Source organism: Ambystoma mexicanum, chromosome 6p (assembly GCF_040938575.1).
Source record: "Ambystoma mexicanum isolate Mex_15411 chromosome 6p, UKY_AmexF1_1, whole genome shotgun sequence".
NCBI lineage: Eukaryota > Metazoa > Chordata > Amphibia > Caudata > Ambystomatidae > Ambystoma > Ambystoma mexicanum.
In genome coordinates, this window is record NC_090935.1 from 1,111,230,805 (window position 1) to 1,111,247,997 (window position 17,193).

Consider the following 17,193-nt stretch of genomic DNA (forward strand, 5'->3'; position numbering starts at 1 on the left):
CTGCACCTGTGGAAAGCATCCACCTCATTCGTGCAGCATGCTGGCACAAGACTATCTCCCGCAGCTGGCTGCACAGGGATACTTCTGCAGTGGCCTGAGTCTCCTGAAGGGGCACAGTTCCATGAAGAGTTGGGAGGACCTGCACCTGTGGAAAGCATCCGCCTCAGTCGTGCAGCATGTTGGCAGAAGACTATCTCCCGCAGCTGGCTGCACAGGGATACTTCTGCAGTGGCCTGAGTCTCCTGAAGGGGCACAGTTCCATGAAGAGTTGGGAGGACCTGCACCTGTGGAAAGCATCCGCCTCAGTCGTGCAGCATGCTGGCAGAAGACTATCTCCCGCAGCTGGCTGCACAGGGATACTTCTGCAGTGGCCTGAGTCTCCTGAAGGGGCACAGTTCCATGAAGAGTTGGGAGGACCTGCACCTGTGGAAAGCATCCACCTCATTCGTGCAGCATGCTGGCACAAGACTATCTCCCGCAGCTGGCTGCACAGGGATACTTCTGCAGTGGCCTGAGTCTCCTGAAGGGGCACAGTTCCATGAAGAGTTGGGAGGACCTGCACCTGTGGAAAGCATCCGCCTCAGTCGTGCAGCATGCTTGCACAAGACTATCTCCCGCAGCTGGCTGCACAGGGATACTTCTGCAGTGGCCTGAGTCTCCTGAAGGGGCACAGTTCCATGAAGAGTTGGGAGGACCTACATCTGTGGAAAGCATCCGCCTTGGTCGTGCAGCATGCTGGCACAAGACTATCTCCCGCAGCTGGCTGCACAGGGATACTTCTGCAGTGGCCTGAGTCTCCTGAAGGGGCACAGTTCCATGAAGAGTTGGGAGGACCTGCACCTGTGGAAAGCATCTGCCTCAGTCGTGCAGCATGCTGGCACAAGACTATCTCCCGCAGCTGGCTGCACAGGGATACTTCTGCAGTGGCCTGAGTCTCCTGAAGGGGCACAGTTCCATGAAGAGTTGGGAGGACCTGCACCTGTGGAAAGCATCCACCTCATTCGTGCAGCATGCTGGCACAAGACTATCTCCCGCAGCTGGCTGCACAGGGATACTTCTGCAGTGGCCTGAGTCTCCTGAAGGGGCACAGTTCCATGAAGAGTTGGGAGGACCTGCACCTGTGGAAAGCATCCGCCTCAGTCGTGCAGCATGCTGGCAGAAGACTATCTCCCGCAGCTGGCTGCACAGGGATACTTCTGCAGTGGCCTGAGTCTCCTGAAGGGGCACAGTTCCATGAAGAGTTGGGAGGACCTGCACCTGTGGAAAGCATCCACCTCATTCGTGCAGCATGCTGGCACAAGACTATCTCCCGCAGCTGGCTGCACAGGGATACTTCTGCAGTGGCCTGAGTCTCCTGAAGGGGCACAGTTCCATGAAGAGTTGGGAGGACCTGCACCTGTGGAAAGCATCCGCCTCAGTCGTGCAGCATGCTTGCACAAGACTATCTCCCGCAGCTGGCTGCACAGGGATACTTCTGCAGTGGCCTGAGTCTCCTGAAGGGGCAGATTTCCATGAAGAGTTGGGAGGACCTGCACCTGTGGAAAGCATCCGCCTCAGTCGTGCAGCATGCTGGCACAGGACTATTCTCCGCAGCTGGTTGCACAGGGATACTTCTGCAGTGGCCTGAGTCTCCTGAAGGGGCACAGTTCCATGAAGAGTTGGGAGGACCTACATCTGTGGAAAGAATCCGCCTCAGTCGTGCAGCATGCTGGCACAAGACTATCTCCCGCAGCTGACTGCACAGGGATACTTCTGCAGTGGCCTGAGTCTCCTGAAGGGGCACAGTTCCATGAAGAGTTGGGTGGACCTGGACCTGTGGAAAGCATCCGCCTCAGTCGTGCAGCATGCTGGCACAAGACTATCTCCCGCAGCTGGCTGCACAGGGATACATTTGCAGTGGCCTGAGTCTCCTGAAGGGGCACAGTTCCAGGAAGAGTTAGGAGGACCTGCACCTGTGAAAGCATCCGCCTCAGTCGTGCAGCATGCTGGCACAAGACTATCTCCCGCAGCTGGCTGCACAGGGATACTTCTGTAGTGGCCTGAGTCTCCTGAAGGGGCACAGTTCCATGAAGAGTTGGGAGGACCTGCACCTGTGGAAAGCATCCACCTCATTCGTGCAGCATGCTGGCACAAGACTATCTCCCGCAGCTGGCTGCACAGGGATACTTCTGCAGTGGCCTGAGTCTCCTGAAGGGGCACAGTTCCATGAAGAGTTGGGAGGACCTGCACCTGTGGAAAGCATCCGCCTCAGTCGTGCAGCATGCTTGCACAAGACTATCTCCCGCAGCTGGCTGCACCGGGATACTTCTGCAGTGGCCTGAGTCTCCTGAAGGGGCACAGTTCCATGAAGAGTTGAGATGACCTGCACCTGTGGAAAGCATCCACCTCAGTCGTGCAGCATGCTGCCACAAGACTATCTCCCGCTGCTGGCTGCACAGGGATACCTCTGCAGTGGTCGTAGTCTCCTGAAGGGGCACAATTCCAGGAAGAGTTAGGAGGACCTGCACCTGTGAAAGCATCCGCCTCAGTCGTGCAGCATGCTGGCACAAGACTATCTCCCGCAGCTGACTGCACAGGGATACATCTGCAGTGGCCTGAGTCTCCTGAAGGGGCACAGTTCCATGAAGAGTTGGGTGGACCTGGACCTGTGGAAAGCATCTGCCTCAGTCGTGCAGCATGCTGGCACAAGACTATCTCCCGCAGCTGGCTGCACAGGGATACTTCTGCAGTGGCCTGAGTCTCCTGAAGGGGCACAGTTCCAGGAAGAGATGGGAGGACCTGCACCTGTGAAAGCATCCGCCTCAGTCGTGCAGCATGCTGGCACAAGACTATCTCCCGCAGCTGACTGCACAGGGATACTTCTGCAGTGGCCTGAGTCTCCTGAAGGGGCACAGTTCCATGAAGAGTTGGGTGGACCTGGACCTGTGGAAAGCATCTGCCTCAGTCATGCAGCATGCTGCCACAAGACTATCTCCCGCAGCTGGCTAGACAGGGATACTTCTGCAGTGGCCTGAGTCTCCTGAAGGGGCACAGTTCCATGAAGAGTTGGGAGGACCTGCACCTGTGGAAAGCATCCGCCTCAGTCGTGCAGCATGCTGGCAGAAGACTATCTCCCGCAGCTGGCTGCACAGGGATACCTCTGCAGTGGCCTGAGTCTCCTGAAGGGGCACAGTTCCATGAAGAGTTGGGAGGACCTGCACCTGTGGAAAGCATCCGCCTCAGTCGTGCAGCATGCTTGCACAAGACTATCTCCCGCAGCTGGCTGCACAGGGATACTTCTGCAGTGGACTGAGTCTCCTGAAGGGGCACAGTTCCATGAAGAGTTGGGAGGACCTGCACCTGTGGAAAGCATCCGCCTCAGTCGTGCAGCATGCTGGCACAAGACTATCTCCCGCAGCCGGCTGCACAGGGATACTTCTGCAGTGGCCTGAGTCTCCTGAAGGGGCACAGTTCCATGAAGAGTTGGGAGGACCTGCACCTGTGGAAAGCATCCGCCTCAGCCGTGCAGCATGCTTGCACAAGACTATCTCCCGCAGCCGGCTGCACAGGGATACTTCTGCAGTGGCCTGAGTCTCCTGAAGGGGCACAGTTCCATGAAGAGTTGGGAGGACCTGCACCTGTGGAAAGCATCCGCCTCAGTCGTGCAGCATGCTTGCACAAGACTATCTCCCGCAGCTGGCTGCACAGTGATACTTCTGCAGTGGACTGAGTCTCCTGAAGGGGCACAGTTCCATGACGAGTTGGGAGGACCTGCACCTGTGGAAAGCATCCGCCTCAGTCGTGCAGCATGCTGGCACAAGACTATCTCCCGCAGCTGGCTGCACAGGGATACTTCTGCAGTGGCCTGAGTCTCCTGAAGGGGCACAGTTCCATGAAGAGTTGGGAGGACCTGCACCTGTGGAAAGCATCCGCCTCAGTCGTGCAGCATGCTGGCACAAGACTATCTCCCGCAGCTGGCTGCACAGGGATACTTCTGCAGTGGCCTGAGTCTCCTAAAGGGGCACAGTTCCAGGAAGAATTGGGAGGACCTGCACCTGTGAAAGCATCCACCTCAGTCGTGCAGCATGCTGGCACAAGACTATCTCTCGCAGCTGACTGCACAGGGATACTTCTGCAGTAGCCTGAGTCTCCTGAAGGGGCACAGTTCCATGAAGAGTTGGGTGGACCTGAACCTGTGGAAAGCATCCGCTTAAGTCGTGCAGCATGCTGCCACAAGACTGTCTCCCGCAGCTGGCTGCACAGGGATACTTCTGCAGTGGCCTGAGTCTCCTGAAGGGGCACAGTTCCATGAAGAGTTGGGAGGACCTGCACCTGTGGAAAGCATCCGCCTCAGTCGTGCAGCATGCTGGCAGAAGACTATCTCCCGCAGCTGGCTGCACAGGGATACTTCTGCAGTGGCCTGAGTCTCCTGAAGGGGCACAGTTCCATGAAGAGTTGGGAGGACCTGCACCTGTGGAAAGCATCCACCTCATTCGTGCAGCATGCTGGCACAAGACTATCTCCCGCAGCTGGCTGCACAGGGATACTTCTGCAGTGGCCTGAGTCTCCTGAAGGGGCACAGTTCCATGAAGAGTTGGGAGGACCTGCACCTGTGGAAAGCATCCGCCTCAGTCGTGCAGCACTTGCACAAGACTATCTCCCGCAGCTGGCTGCACCAGGATACTTCTGGCAGTGGCCTGAGTCTCCTGAAGGGGCACAGTTCCATGAAGAGTTGAGATGACCTGCCACCTGTGGAAAGCATCCACCTCAGTCGTGCAGCATGCTGCCACAAGACTATCTCCCGCTGCTGGCTGCACAGGATACCTCTGCAGTGGTCGTAGTCTCCTGAAGGGCACAATTCCAGGGAAGAGTTAGGAGGACCTGCACCTGTGAAAGCATCCGCTCAGTCGTGCAGCATGCTGGCACAAGACTATCTCCCGCAGCTGACTGCACAGGGGATACATCTGCAGTGGCCTGAGTCTCCTGAAGGGGCACAGTTTCCATGAAGAGTTGGGTGGACCTGGACCTGTGGAAAGCATCCGCCTCAGTCATGCAGCATGCTGCCACAAGACTATCTCCCACAGCTGGCTAGACAGGGATACTTCTGCAGTGGCCTGAGTCTCCTGAAGGGGCACAGTTCCATGAAGAGTTGGGAGGACCTGCACCTGTGGAAAGCATCCGCCTCAGTCGTGCAGCATGCTGGCACAAGACTATCTCCCGAGCTGGCTGCACAGGGATACCTCTGCAGTGGCCTGAGTCTCCTGAAGGGGCACAGTTCCATGATGAGTTGGGAGGACCTGCACCTGTGGAAAGCATCCGCCTCAGTCCGTGCAGCATGCTTGCACAAGACTATCTCCCGCAGCTGGCTGCACAGGGATACTTCTGCAGTGGACTGAGTCTCCTGAAGGGGCACAGTTCCATGAAGAGTTGGGAGGACCTGCACCGTGGAAAGCATCCGCCTCAGTCGTGCAGCTGCTGGCACAAGACTATCTCCCGCAGCCGGCTGCACAGGGATACTTCTGCAGTGGCCTAAGTCTCCTGAAGGGGCACAGTTCCATGAAGAGTTGGGAGGACCTGCACCTGTGGAAAGCATCCGCCTCAGCCGTGCAGCATGCTTGCACAAGACTATCTCCCGCAGCCGGCTACACAGGGATACTTCTGCAGTGGCCTGAGTCTCCTGAAGGGGCACAGTTCCATGAAGAGTTGGGAGGACCTGCACCTGTGGAAAGCATCCGCCTCAGTCGTGCAGCATGCTTGCACAAGACTATCTCCCGCAGCTGGCTGCACAGTGATACTTCTGCAGTGGACTGAGTCTCCTGAAGGGGCACAGTTCCATGACGAGTTGGGAGGACCTGCACCTGTGGAAAGCATCCGCCTCAGTCGTGCAGCATGCTGGCACAAGACTATCTCCCGCAGCTGGCTGCACAGGGATACTTCTGGCAGTGGCCTGAGTCTCCTGAAGGGGCACAGTTCCATGAAGAGTTGGGAGGACCTGCACCTGTGGAAAGTATCCGCCTCAGTCGTGCAGCATGCTGGCACAAGACTATCTCCCGCAGCTGACTGCACAGGGATACATCTGCAGCTGGCCTGAGTCTCCTGAAGGGGCACAGTTCCATGAAGAGTTGGGTGGACCTGGACCTGTGGAAAGCATCCGCCTCAGTCATGCAGCATGCTGCCACAAGACTATCTCCCACAGCTGGCTAGACAGGGATACTTCTGCAGTGGCCTGAGTCTCCTGAAGGGGCACAGTTCCATGAAGAGTTGGGAGGACTGCACCTGTGGAAAGCATCCGCCTCAGTCGTGCAGCATGCTGGCACAAGACTATCTCCCGCAGCTGGCTGCACAGGGATACCTCTGCAGTGGCCTGAGTCTCCTGAAGGGCACAGTTCCCATGAAGAGTTGGGAGGACCTGCACCTGTGAAAGCATCCGCCTCAGTCGTGCAGCATGCTTGCACAAGACTATCTCCCGCAGCTGGCTGCACAGGGATACTTCTGCAGTGGACTGAGTCTCCTGAAGGGGCACAGTTCCATGAAGAGTTGGGAGGACCTGCACCTGTGGAAAGCATCCGCCTCAGTCGTGCAGCTTGCTGGCACAAGACTATCTCCCGCAGCCGGCTGCACAGGGATACTTCTGCAGTGGCCTGAGTCTCCTGAAGGGGCACAGTTCCATGAAGAGTTGGGAGGACCTGCACCTGTGGAAAGCATCCGCCTCAGCCGTGCAGCATGCTTGCACAAGACTATCTCCCGCAGCGGCTGCACAGGGATACTTCTGCAGTGGCCTGAGTCTCCTGAAGGGGGCACAGTTCCATGAAGAGTTGGGAGGACCTGCACCTGTGGAAAGCATCCGCCTCAGTCGTGCAGCATGCTTGCACAAGACTATCTCCCGCAGCTGGCTGCACAGTGATACTTCTGCAGTGGACTGAGTCTCCTGAAGGGGCACAGTTCCATGAGAGTTGGGAGGACCTGCACCTGTGGAAAGCATCCGCCTCAGTCGTGCAGCATGCTGGCACAAGACTATCTCCCGCAGCTGGCTGCACAGGGATACTTCTGCAGTGGCCTGAGTCTCCTGAAGGGCACAGTTCCATGAAGAGTTGGGAGGACCTGCACCTGTGGAAAGCATCCGCCTCAGTCGTGCAGCATGCTGGCACAAGACTATCTCCCGCAGCTGGCTGCACAGGGATCCTTCTGCCAGTGGCCTGAGTCTCCTAAAGGGGCACAGTTCCAGGAAGAATTGGGAGGACCTGCACCTGTGAAAGCATCACCTCAGTCGTGCAGCATGCTGGCACAAGACTATCTCTCTCAGCTGACTGCACAGGGATACTTCTGCAGGGGCCTGAGTCTCCTGAAGGGGCACAGTTCCATGAAGAGTTGGGTGGACCTGAACCTGTGGAAAGTATCCGCTTAAGTCGTGCAGCATGCTGCCACAAGACTGTCTCAAGCAGCTGGCTGCACAGGGATACTTCTGCAGTGCCTGAGTCTCCTGAAGGGGCACAGTTCCATGAAGAGTTGGGAGGACCTGCACCTGTGGAAAGCATCCGCCTCAGTCGTGCAGCATGTTGGCAGAAGACTATCTCCCGCAGCTGGCTGCACAGGGATACTTCTGCAGTGGCCTGAGTCTCCTGAAGGGGCACAGTTCCATGAAGAGTTGGGAGGACCTGCACCTGTGGAAAGCATCCGCCTCAGTCGTGCAGCATGCTGGCAGAAGACTATCTCCCGCAGCTGGCTGCACAGGGATACTTCTGCAGTGGCCTGAGTCTCCTGAAGGGGCACAGTTCCATGAAGAGTTGGGAGGACCTGCACCTGTGGAAAGCATCCACCTCATTCGTGCAGCATGCTGGCACAAGACTATCTCCCGCAGCTGGCTGCACAGGGATACTTCTGCAGTGGCCTGAGTCTCCTGAAGGGGCACAGTTCCATGAAGAGTTGGGAGGACCTGCACCTGTGGAAAGCATCCGCCTCAGTCGTGCAGCATGCTTGCACAAGACTATCTCCCGCAGCTGGCTGCACAGGGATACTTCTGCAGTGGCCTGAGTCTCCTGAAGGGGCACAGTTCCATGAAGAGTTGGGAGGACCTACATCTGTGGAAAGCATCCGCCTTGGTCGTGCAGCATGCTGGCACAAGACTATCTCCCGCAGCTGGCTGCACAGGGATACTTCTCCAGTGGCCTGAGTCTCCTGAAGGGGCACAGTTCCATGAAGAGTTGGGAGGACCTGCACCTGTGGAAAGCATCTGCCTCAGTCGTGCAGCATGCTGGCACAAGACTATCTCCCGCAGCTGGCTGCACAGGGATACTTCTGCAGTGGCCTGAGTCTCCTGAAGGGGCAGATTTCCATGAAGAGTTGGGAGGACCTGCATCTGTGGAAAGCATCCGCCTCAGTCGTGCAGCATGCTGGCACAAGACTATTCTCCGCAGCTGGTTGCACAGGGATACTTCTGCAGTGGCCTGAGTCTCCTGAAGGGGCACAGTTCCATGAAGAGTTGGGAGGACCTACATCTGTGGAAAGAATCCGCCTCAGTCGTGCAGCATGCTGGCACAAGACTATCTCCCGCAGCTGACTGCACAGGGATACTTCTGCAGTGGCCTGAGTCTCCTGAAGGGGCACAGTTCCATGAAGAGTTGGGTGGACCTGGACCTGTGGAAAGCATCCGCCTCAGTCGTGCAGCATGCTGGCACAAGACTATCTCCCGCAGCCGGCTGCACAGGGATACTTCTGCAGTGGCCTGAGTCTCCTGAAGGGGCACAGTTCCATGAAGAGTTGGGAGGACCTGCACCTGTGAAAGCATCCACCTCAGTCGTGCAGCATGCTGGCACAAGACTATCTCTCGCAGCTGACTGCACAGGGATACTTCTGCAGTAGCCTGAGTCTCCTGAAGGGGCACAGTTCCATGAAGAGTTGGGTGGACCTGAACCTGTGGAAAGCATCCGCCTCAGTCGTGCAGCATGCTGGCACAAGACTATCTCCCGCAGCTGGCTGCACAGGGATACTTCTGCAGTGGCCTGAGTCTCCTGAAGGGGCACAGTTCCATGAAGAGTTGGGAGGACCTGCACCTGTGGAAAGCATCCGCCTCAGTCGTGCAGCATGCTGGCACAAGACTATCTCCCGCAGCTGGCTGCACAGGGATACTTCTGCAGTGGCCTGAGTCTCCTAAAGGGGCACAGTTCCAGGAAGAATTGGGAGGACCTGCACCTGTGAAAGCATCCACCTCAGTCGTGCAGCATGCTGGCACAAGACTATCTCTCTCAGCTGACTGCACAGGGATACTTCTGCAGGGGCCTGAGTCTCCTGAAGGGGCACAGTTCCATGAAGAGTTGGGTGGACCTGAACCTGTGGAAAGTATCCGCTTAAGTCGTGCAGCATGCTGCCACAAGACTGTCTCAAGCAGCTGGCTGCACAGGGATACTTCTGCAGTGGCCTGAGTCTCCTGAAGGGGCACAGTTCCATGAAGAGTTGGGAGGACCTGCACCTGTGGAAAGCATCCGCCTCAGTCGTGCAGCATGTTGGCAGAAGACTATCTCCCGCAGCTGGCTGCACAGGGATACTTCTGCAGTGGCCTGAGTCTCCTGAAGGGGCACAGTTCCATGAAGAGTTGGGAGGACCTGCACCTGTGGAAAGCATCCGCCTCAGTCGTGCAGCATGCTGGCAGAAGACTATCTCCCGCAGCTGGCTGCACAGGGATACTTCTGCAGTGGCCTGAGTCTCCTGAAGGGGCACAGTTCCATGAAGAGTTGGGAGGACCTGCACCTGTGGAAAGCATCCACCTCATTCGTGCAGCATGCTGGCACAAGACTATCTCCCGCAGCTGGCTGCAAAGGGATACTTCTGCAGTGGCCTGAGTATCCTGAAGGGGCACAGTTCCATGAAGAGTTGGGAGGACCTGCACCTGTGGAAAGCATCCGCCTCAGTCGTGCAGCATGCTTGCACAAGACTATCTCCCGCAGCTGGCTGCACAGGGATACTTCTGCAGTGGCCTGAGTCTCCTGAAGGGGCACAGTTCCATGAAGAGTTGGGAGGACCTACATCTGTGGAAAGCATCCGCCTTGGTCGTGCAGCATGCTGGCACAAGACTATCTCCCGCAGCTGGCTGCACAGGGATACTTCTCCAGTGGCCTGAGTCTCCTGAAGGGGCACAGTTCCATGAAGAGTTGGGAGGACCTGCACCTGTGGAAAGCATCTGCCTCAGTCGTGCAGCATGCTGGCACAAGACTATCTCCCGCAGCTGGCTGCACAGGGATACTTCTGCAGTGGCCTGAGTCTCCTGAAGGGGCAGATTTCCATGAAGAGTTGGGAGGACCTGCATCTGTGGAAAGCATCCGCCTCAGTCGTGCAGCATGCTGGCACAAGACTATTCTCCGCAGCTGGTTGCACAGGGATACTTCTGCAGTGGCCTGAGTCTCCTGAAGGGGCACAGTTCCATGAAGAGTTGGGAGGACCTACATCTGTGGAAAGAATCCGCCTCAGTCGTGCAGCATGCTGGCACAAGACTATCTCCCGCAGCTGACTGCACAGGGATACTTCTGCAGTGGCCTGAGTCTCCTGAAGGGGCACAGTTCCATGAAGAGTTGGGTGGACCTGGACCTGTGGAAAGCATCCGCCTCAGTCGTGCAGCATGCTGGCACAAGACTATCTCCCGCAGCCGGCTGCACAGGGATACTTCTGCAGTGGCCTGAGTCTCCTGAAGGGGCACAGTTCCATGAAGAGTTGGGAGGACCTGCACCTGTGAAAGCATCCACCTCAGTCGTGCAGCATGCTGGCACAAGACTATCTCTCGCAGCTGACTGCACAGGGATACTTCTGCAGTAGCCTGAGTCTCCTGAAGGGGCACAGTTCCATGAAGAGTTGGGTGGACCTGAACCTGTGGAAAGCATCCGCTTAAGTCGTGCAGCATGCTGCCACAAGACTGTCTCCCGCAGCTGGCTGCACAGGGATACTTCTGCAGTGGCCTGAGTCTCCTGAAGGGGCACAGTTCCATGAAGAGTTGGGAGGACCTGCACCTGTGGAAAGCATCCGCCTCAGTCGTGCAGCATGCTGGCAGAAGACTATCTCCCGCAGCTGGCTGCACAGGGATACTTCTGCAGTGGCCTGAGTCTCCTGAAGGGGCACAGTTCCATGAAGAGTTGGGAGGACCTGCACCTGTGGAAAGCATCCACCTCATTCGTGCAGCATGCTGGCACAAGACTATCTCCCGCAGCTGGCTGCACAGGGATACTTCTGCAGTGGCCTGAGTCTCCTGAAGGGGCACAGTTCCATGAAGAGTTGGGAGGACCTGCACCTGTGGAAAGCATCCGCCTCAGTCGTGCAGCATGCTTGCACAAGACTATCTCCCGCAGCTGGCTGCACCGGGATACTTCTGCAGTGGCCTGAGTCTCCTGAAGGGGCACAGTTCCATGAAGAGTTGAGATGACCTGCACCTGTGGAAAGCATCCACCTCAGTCGTGCAGCATGCTGCCACAAGACTATCTCCCGCTGCTGGCTGCACAGGGATACCTCTGCAGTGGTCGTAGTCTCCTGAAGGGGCACAATTCCAGGAAGAGTTAGGAGGACCTGCACCTGTGAAAGCATCCGCCTCAGTCGTGCAGCATGCTGGCACAAGACTATCTCCCGCAGCTGACTGCACAGGGATACATCTGCAGTGGCCTGAGTCTCCTGAAGGGGCACAGTTCCATGAAGAGTTGGGTGGACCTGGACCTGTGGAAAGCATCTGCCTCAGTCGTGCAGCATGCTGGCACAAGACTATCTCCCGCAGCTGGCTGCACAGGGATACTTCTGCAGTGGCCTGAGTCTCCTGAAGGGGCACAGTTCCAGGAAGAGATGGGAGGACCTGCACCTGTGAAAGCATCCGCCTCAGTCGTGCAGCATGCTGGCACAAGACTATCTCCCGCAGCTGACTGCACAGGGATACTTCTGCAGTGGCCTGAGTCTCCTGAAGGGGCACAGTTCCATGAAGAGTTGGGTGGACCTGGACCTGTGGAAAGCATCCGCCTCAGTCATGCAGCATGCTGCCACAAGACTATCTCCCACAGCTGGCTAGACAGGGATACTTCTGCAGTGGCCTGAGTCTCCTGAAGGGGCACAGTTCCATGAAGAGTTGGGAGGACCTGCACCTGTGGAAAGCATCCGCCTCAGTCGTGCAGCATGCTGGCACAAGACTATCTCCCGCAGCTGGCTGCACAGGGATACCTCTGCAGTGGCCTGAGTCTCCTGAAGGGGCACAGTTCCATGAAGAGTTGGGAGGACCTGCACCTGTGGAAAGCATCCGCCTCAGTCGTGCAGCATGCTTGCACAAGACTATCTCCCGCAGCTGGCTGCACAGGGATACTTCTGCAGTGGACTGAGTCTCCTGAAGGGGCACAGTTCCATGAAGAGTTGGGAGGACCTGCACCTGTGGAAAGCATCCGCCTCAGTCGTGCAGCTTGCTGGCACAAGACTATCTCCCGCAGCCGGCTGCACAGGGATACTTCTGCAGTGGCCTGAGTCTCCTGAAGGGGCACAGTTCCATGAAGAGTTGGGAGGACCTGCACCTGTGGAAAGCATCCGCCTCAGCCGTGCAGCATGCTTGCACAAGACTATCTCCCGCAGCCGGCTGCACAGGGATACTTCTGCAGTGGCCTGAGTCTCCTGAAGGGGCACAGTTCCATGAAGAGTTGGGAGGACCTGCACCTGTGGAAAGCATCCGCCTCAGTCGTGCAGCATGCTTGCACAAGACTATCTCCCGCAGCTGGCTGCACAGTGATACTTCTGCAGTGGACTGAGTCTCCTGAAGGGGCACAGTTCCATGACGAGTTGGGAGGACCTGCACCTGTGGAAAGCATCCGCCTCAGTCGTGCAGCATGCTGGCACAAGACTATCTCCCGCAGCTGGCTGCACAGGGATACTTCTGCAGTGGCCTGAGTCTCCTAAAGGGGCACAGTTCCAGGAAGAATTGGGAGGACCTGCACCTGTGAAAGCATCCACCTCAGTCATGCAGCATGCTGGCACAAGACTATCTCTCTCAGCTGACTGCACAGGGATACTTCTGCAGGGGCCTGAGTCTCCTGAAGGGGCACAGTTCCATGAAGAGTTGGGTGGACCTGAACCTGTGGAAAGTATCCGCTTAAGTCGTGCAGCATGCTGCCACAAGACTGTCTCAAGCAGCTGGCTGCACAGGGATACTTCTGCAGTGGCCTGAGTCTCCTGAAGGGGCACAGTTCCATGAAGAGTTGGGAGGACCTGCACCTGTGGAAAGCATCCGCCTCAGTCGTGCAGCATGCTGGCAGAAGACTATCTCCCGCAGCTGGCTGCACAGGGATACTTCTGCAGTGGCCTGAGTCTCCTGAAGGGGCACAGTTCCATGAAGAGTTGGGAGGACCTGCACCTGTGGAAAGCATCCACCTCATTCGTGCAGCATGCTGGCACAAGACTATCTCCCGCAGCTGGCTGCACAGGGATACTTCTGCAGTGGCCTGAGTCTCCTGAAGGGGCACAGTTCCATGAAGAGTTGGGAGGACCTGCACCTGTGGAAAGCATCCACCTCATTCGTGCAGCATGCTGGCAGAAGACTATCTCCCGCAGCTGGCTGCACAGGGATACTTATGCAGTGGCCTGAGTCTCCTGAAGGGGCACAGTTCCAGGAAGAGTTGGGAGGACCTGCACCTGTGGAAAGCATCCACCTCATTCGTGCAGCATGCTGGCACAAGACTATCTCCCGCAGCTGGCTGCACAGGGATACTTATGCAGTGGCCTGAGTCTCCTGAAGGGGCACAGTTCCATGAAGAGTTGGGAGGACCTGCACCTGTGGAAAGCATCCGCCTCAGTCGTGCAGCATGCTTGCACAAGACTATCTCCCGCAGCTGGCTGCACAGGGATACTTCTGCAGTGGCCTGAGTCTCCTGAAGGGGCACAGTTCCATGAAGAGTTGGGAGGACCTACATCTGTGGAAAGCATCCGCCTTGGTCGTGCAGCATGCTGGCACAAGACTATCTCCCGCAGCTGGCTGCACAGGGATACTTCTGCAGTGGCCTGAGTCTCCTGAAGGGGCACAGTTCCATGAAGAGTTGGGAGGACCTGCACCTGTGGAAAGCATCTGCCTCAGTCGTGCAGCATGCTGGCACAAGACTATCTCCCGCAGCTGGCTGCACAGGGATACTTCTGCAGTGGCCTGAGTCTCCTGAAGGGGCAGATTTCCATGAAGAGTTGGGAGGACCTGCATCTGTGGAAATCATCCGCCTCAGTCGTGCAGCATGCTGCACAAGACTATCTCCCGCAGCTGGCTGCACAGGGATACTTCTGCAGTGGCCTGAGTCTCCTGAAGGGGCAGATTTCCATGAAGAGATGGGAGGACCTGCACCTGTGAAAGCATCCGCCTCAGTCGTGCAGCATGCTGGCACAAGACTATCTCCCGCAGCTGACTGCACAGGGATACTTCTGCAGTGGCCTGAGTCTCCTGAAGGGGCACAGTTCCATGAAGAGTTGGGTGGACCTGGACCTGTGGAAAGCATCTGCCTCAGTCATGCAGCATGCTGCCACAAGACTATCTCCCGCAGCTGGCTAGACAGGGATACTTCTGCAGTGGCCTGAGTCTCCTGAAGGGGCACAGTTCCATGAAGAGTTGGGAGGACCTGCACCTGTGGAAAGCATCCGCCTCAGTCGTGCAGCATGCTGGCAGAAGACTATCTCCCGCAGCTGGCTGCACAGGGATACCTCTGCAGTGGCCTGAGTCTCCTGAAGGGGCACAGTTCCATGAAGAGTTGGGAGGACCTGCACCTGTGGAAAGCATCCGCCTCAGTCGTGCAGCATGCTTGCACAAGACTATCTCCCGCAGCTGGCTGCACAGGGATACTTCTGCAGTGGACTGAGTCTCCTGAAGGGGCACAGTTCCATGAAGAGTTGGGAGGACCTGCACCTGTGGAAAGCATCCGCCTCAGTCGTGCAGCATGCTGGCACAAGACTATCTCCCGCAGCCGGCTGCACAGGGATACTTCTGCAGTGGCCTGAGTCTCCTGAAGGGGCACAGTTCCATGAAGAGTTGGGAGGACCTGCACCTGTGGAAAGCATCCGCCTCAGCCGTGCAGCATGCTTGCACAAGACTATCTCCCGCAGCCGGCTGCACAGGGATACTTCTGCAGTGGCCTGAGTCTCCTGAAGGGGCACAGTTCCATGAAGAGTTGGGAGGACCTGCACCTGTGGAAAGCATCCGCCTCAGTCGTGCAGCATGCTTGCACAAGACTATCTCCCGCAGCTGGCTGCACAGTGATACTTCTGCAGTGGACTGAGTCTCCTGAAGGGGCACAGTTCCATGACGAGTTGGGAGGACCTGCACCTGTGGAAAGCATCCGCCTCAGTCGTGCAGCATGCTGGCACAAGACTATCTCCCGCAGCTGGCTGCACAGGGATACTTCTGCAGTGGCCTGAGTCTCCTGAAGGGGCACAGTTCCATGAAGAGTTGGGAGGACCTGCACCTGTGGAAAGCATCCGCCTCAGTCGTGCAGCATGCTGGCACAAGACTATCTCCCGCAGCTGGCTGCACAGGGATACTTCTGCAGTGGCCTGAGTCTCCTAAAAGGGCACAGTTCCAGGAAGAATTGGGAGGACCTGCACCTGTGAAAGCATCCACCTCAGTCGTGCAGCATGCTGGCACAAGACTATCTCTCGCAGCTGACTGCACAGGGATACTTCTGCAGTAGCCTGAGTCTCCTGAAGGGGCACAGTTCCATGAAGAGTTGGGTGGACCTGAACCTGTGGAAAGCATCCGCTTAAGTCGTGCAGCATGCTGCCACAAGACTGTCTCCCGCAGCTGGCTGCACAGGGATACTTCTGCAGTGGCCTGAGTCTCCTGAAGGGGCACAGTTCCATGAAGAGTTGGGAGGACCTGCACCTGTGGAAAGCATCCGCCTCAGTCGTGCAGCATGCTGGCAGAAGACTATCTCCCGCAGCTGGCTGCACAGGGATACTTCTGCAGTGGCCTGAGTCTCCTGAAGGGGCACAGTTCCATGAAGAGTTGGGAGGACCTGCACCTGTGGAAAGCATCCACCTCATTCGTGCAGCATGCTGGCACAAGACTATCTCCCGCAGCTGGCTGCACAGGGATACTTCTGCAGTGGCCTGAGTCTCCTGAAGGGGCACAGTTCCATGAAGAGTTGGGAGGACCTGCACCTGTGGAAAGCATCCGCCTCAGTCGTGCAGCATGCTTGCACAAGACTATCTCCCGCAGCTGGCTGCACCAGGATACTTCTGCAGTGGCCTGAGTCTCCTGAAGGGGCACAGTTCCATGAAGAGTTGAGATGACCTGCACCTGTGGAAAGCATCCACCTCAGTCGTGCAGCATGCTGCCACAAGACTATCTCCCGCTGCTGGCTGCACAGGGATACCTCTGCAGTGGTCGTAGTCTCCTGAAGGGGCACAATTCCAGGAAGAGTTAGGAGGACCTGCACCTGTGAAAGCATCCGCCTCAGTCGTGCAGCATGCTGGCACAAGACTATCTCCCGCAGCTGACTGCACAGGGATACATCTGCAGTGGCCTGAGTCTCCTGAAGGGGCACAGTTCCATGAAGAGTTGGGTGGACCTGGACCTGTGGAAAGCATCCGCCTCAGTCATGCAGCATGCTGCCACAAGACTATCTCCCACAGCTGGCTAGACAGGGATACTTCTGCAGTGGCCTGAGTCTCCTGAAGGGGCACAGTTCCATGAAGAGTTGGGAGGACCTGCACCTGTGGAAAGCATCCGCCTCAGTCGTGCAGCATGCTGGCACAAGACTATCTCCCGCAGCTGGCTGCACAGGGATACCTCTGCAGTGGCCTGAGTCTCCTGAAGGGGCACAGTTCCATGAAGAGTTGGGAGGACCTGCACCTGTGGAAAGCATCCGCCTCAGTCGTGCAGCATGCTTGCACAAGACTATCTCCCGCAGCTGGCTGCACAGGGATACTTCTGCAGTGGACTGAGTCTCCTGAAGGGGCACAGTTCCATGAAGAGTTGGGAGGACCTGCACCTGTGGAAAGCATCCGCCTCAGTCGTGCAGCTTGCTGGCACAAGACTATCTCCCGCAGCCGGCTGCACAGGGATACTTCTGCAGTGGCCTGAGTCTCCTGAAGGGGCACAGTTCCATGAAGAGTTGGGAGGACCTGCACCTGTGGAAAGCATCCGCCTCAGCCGTGCAGCATGCTTGCACAAGACTATCTCCCGCAGCCGGCTACACAGGGATACTTCTGCAGTGGCCTGAGTCTCCTGAAGGGGCACAG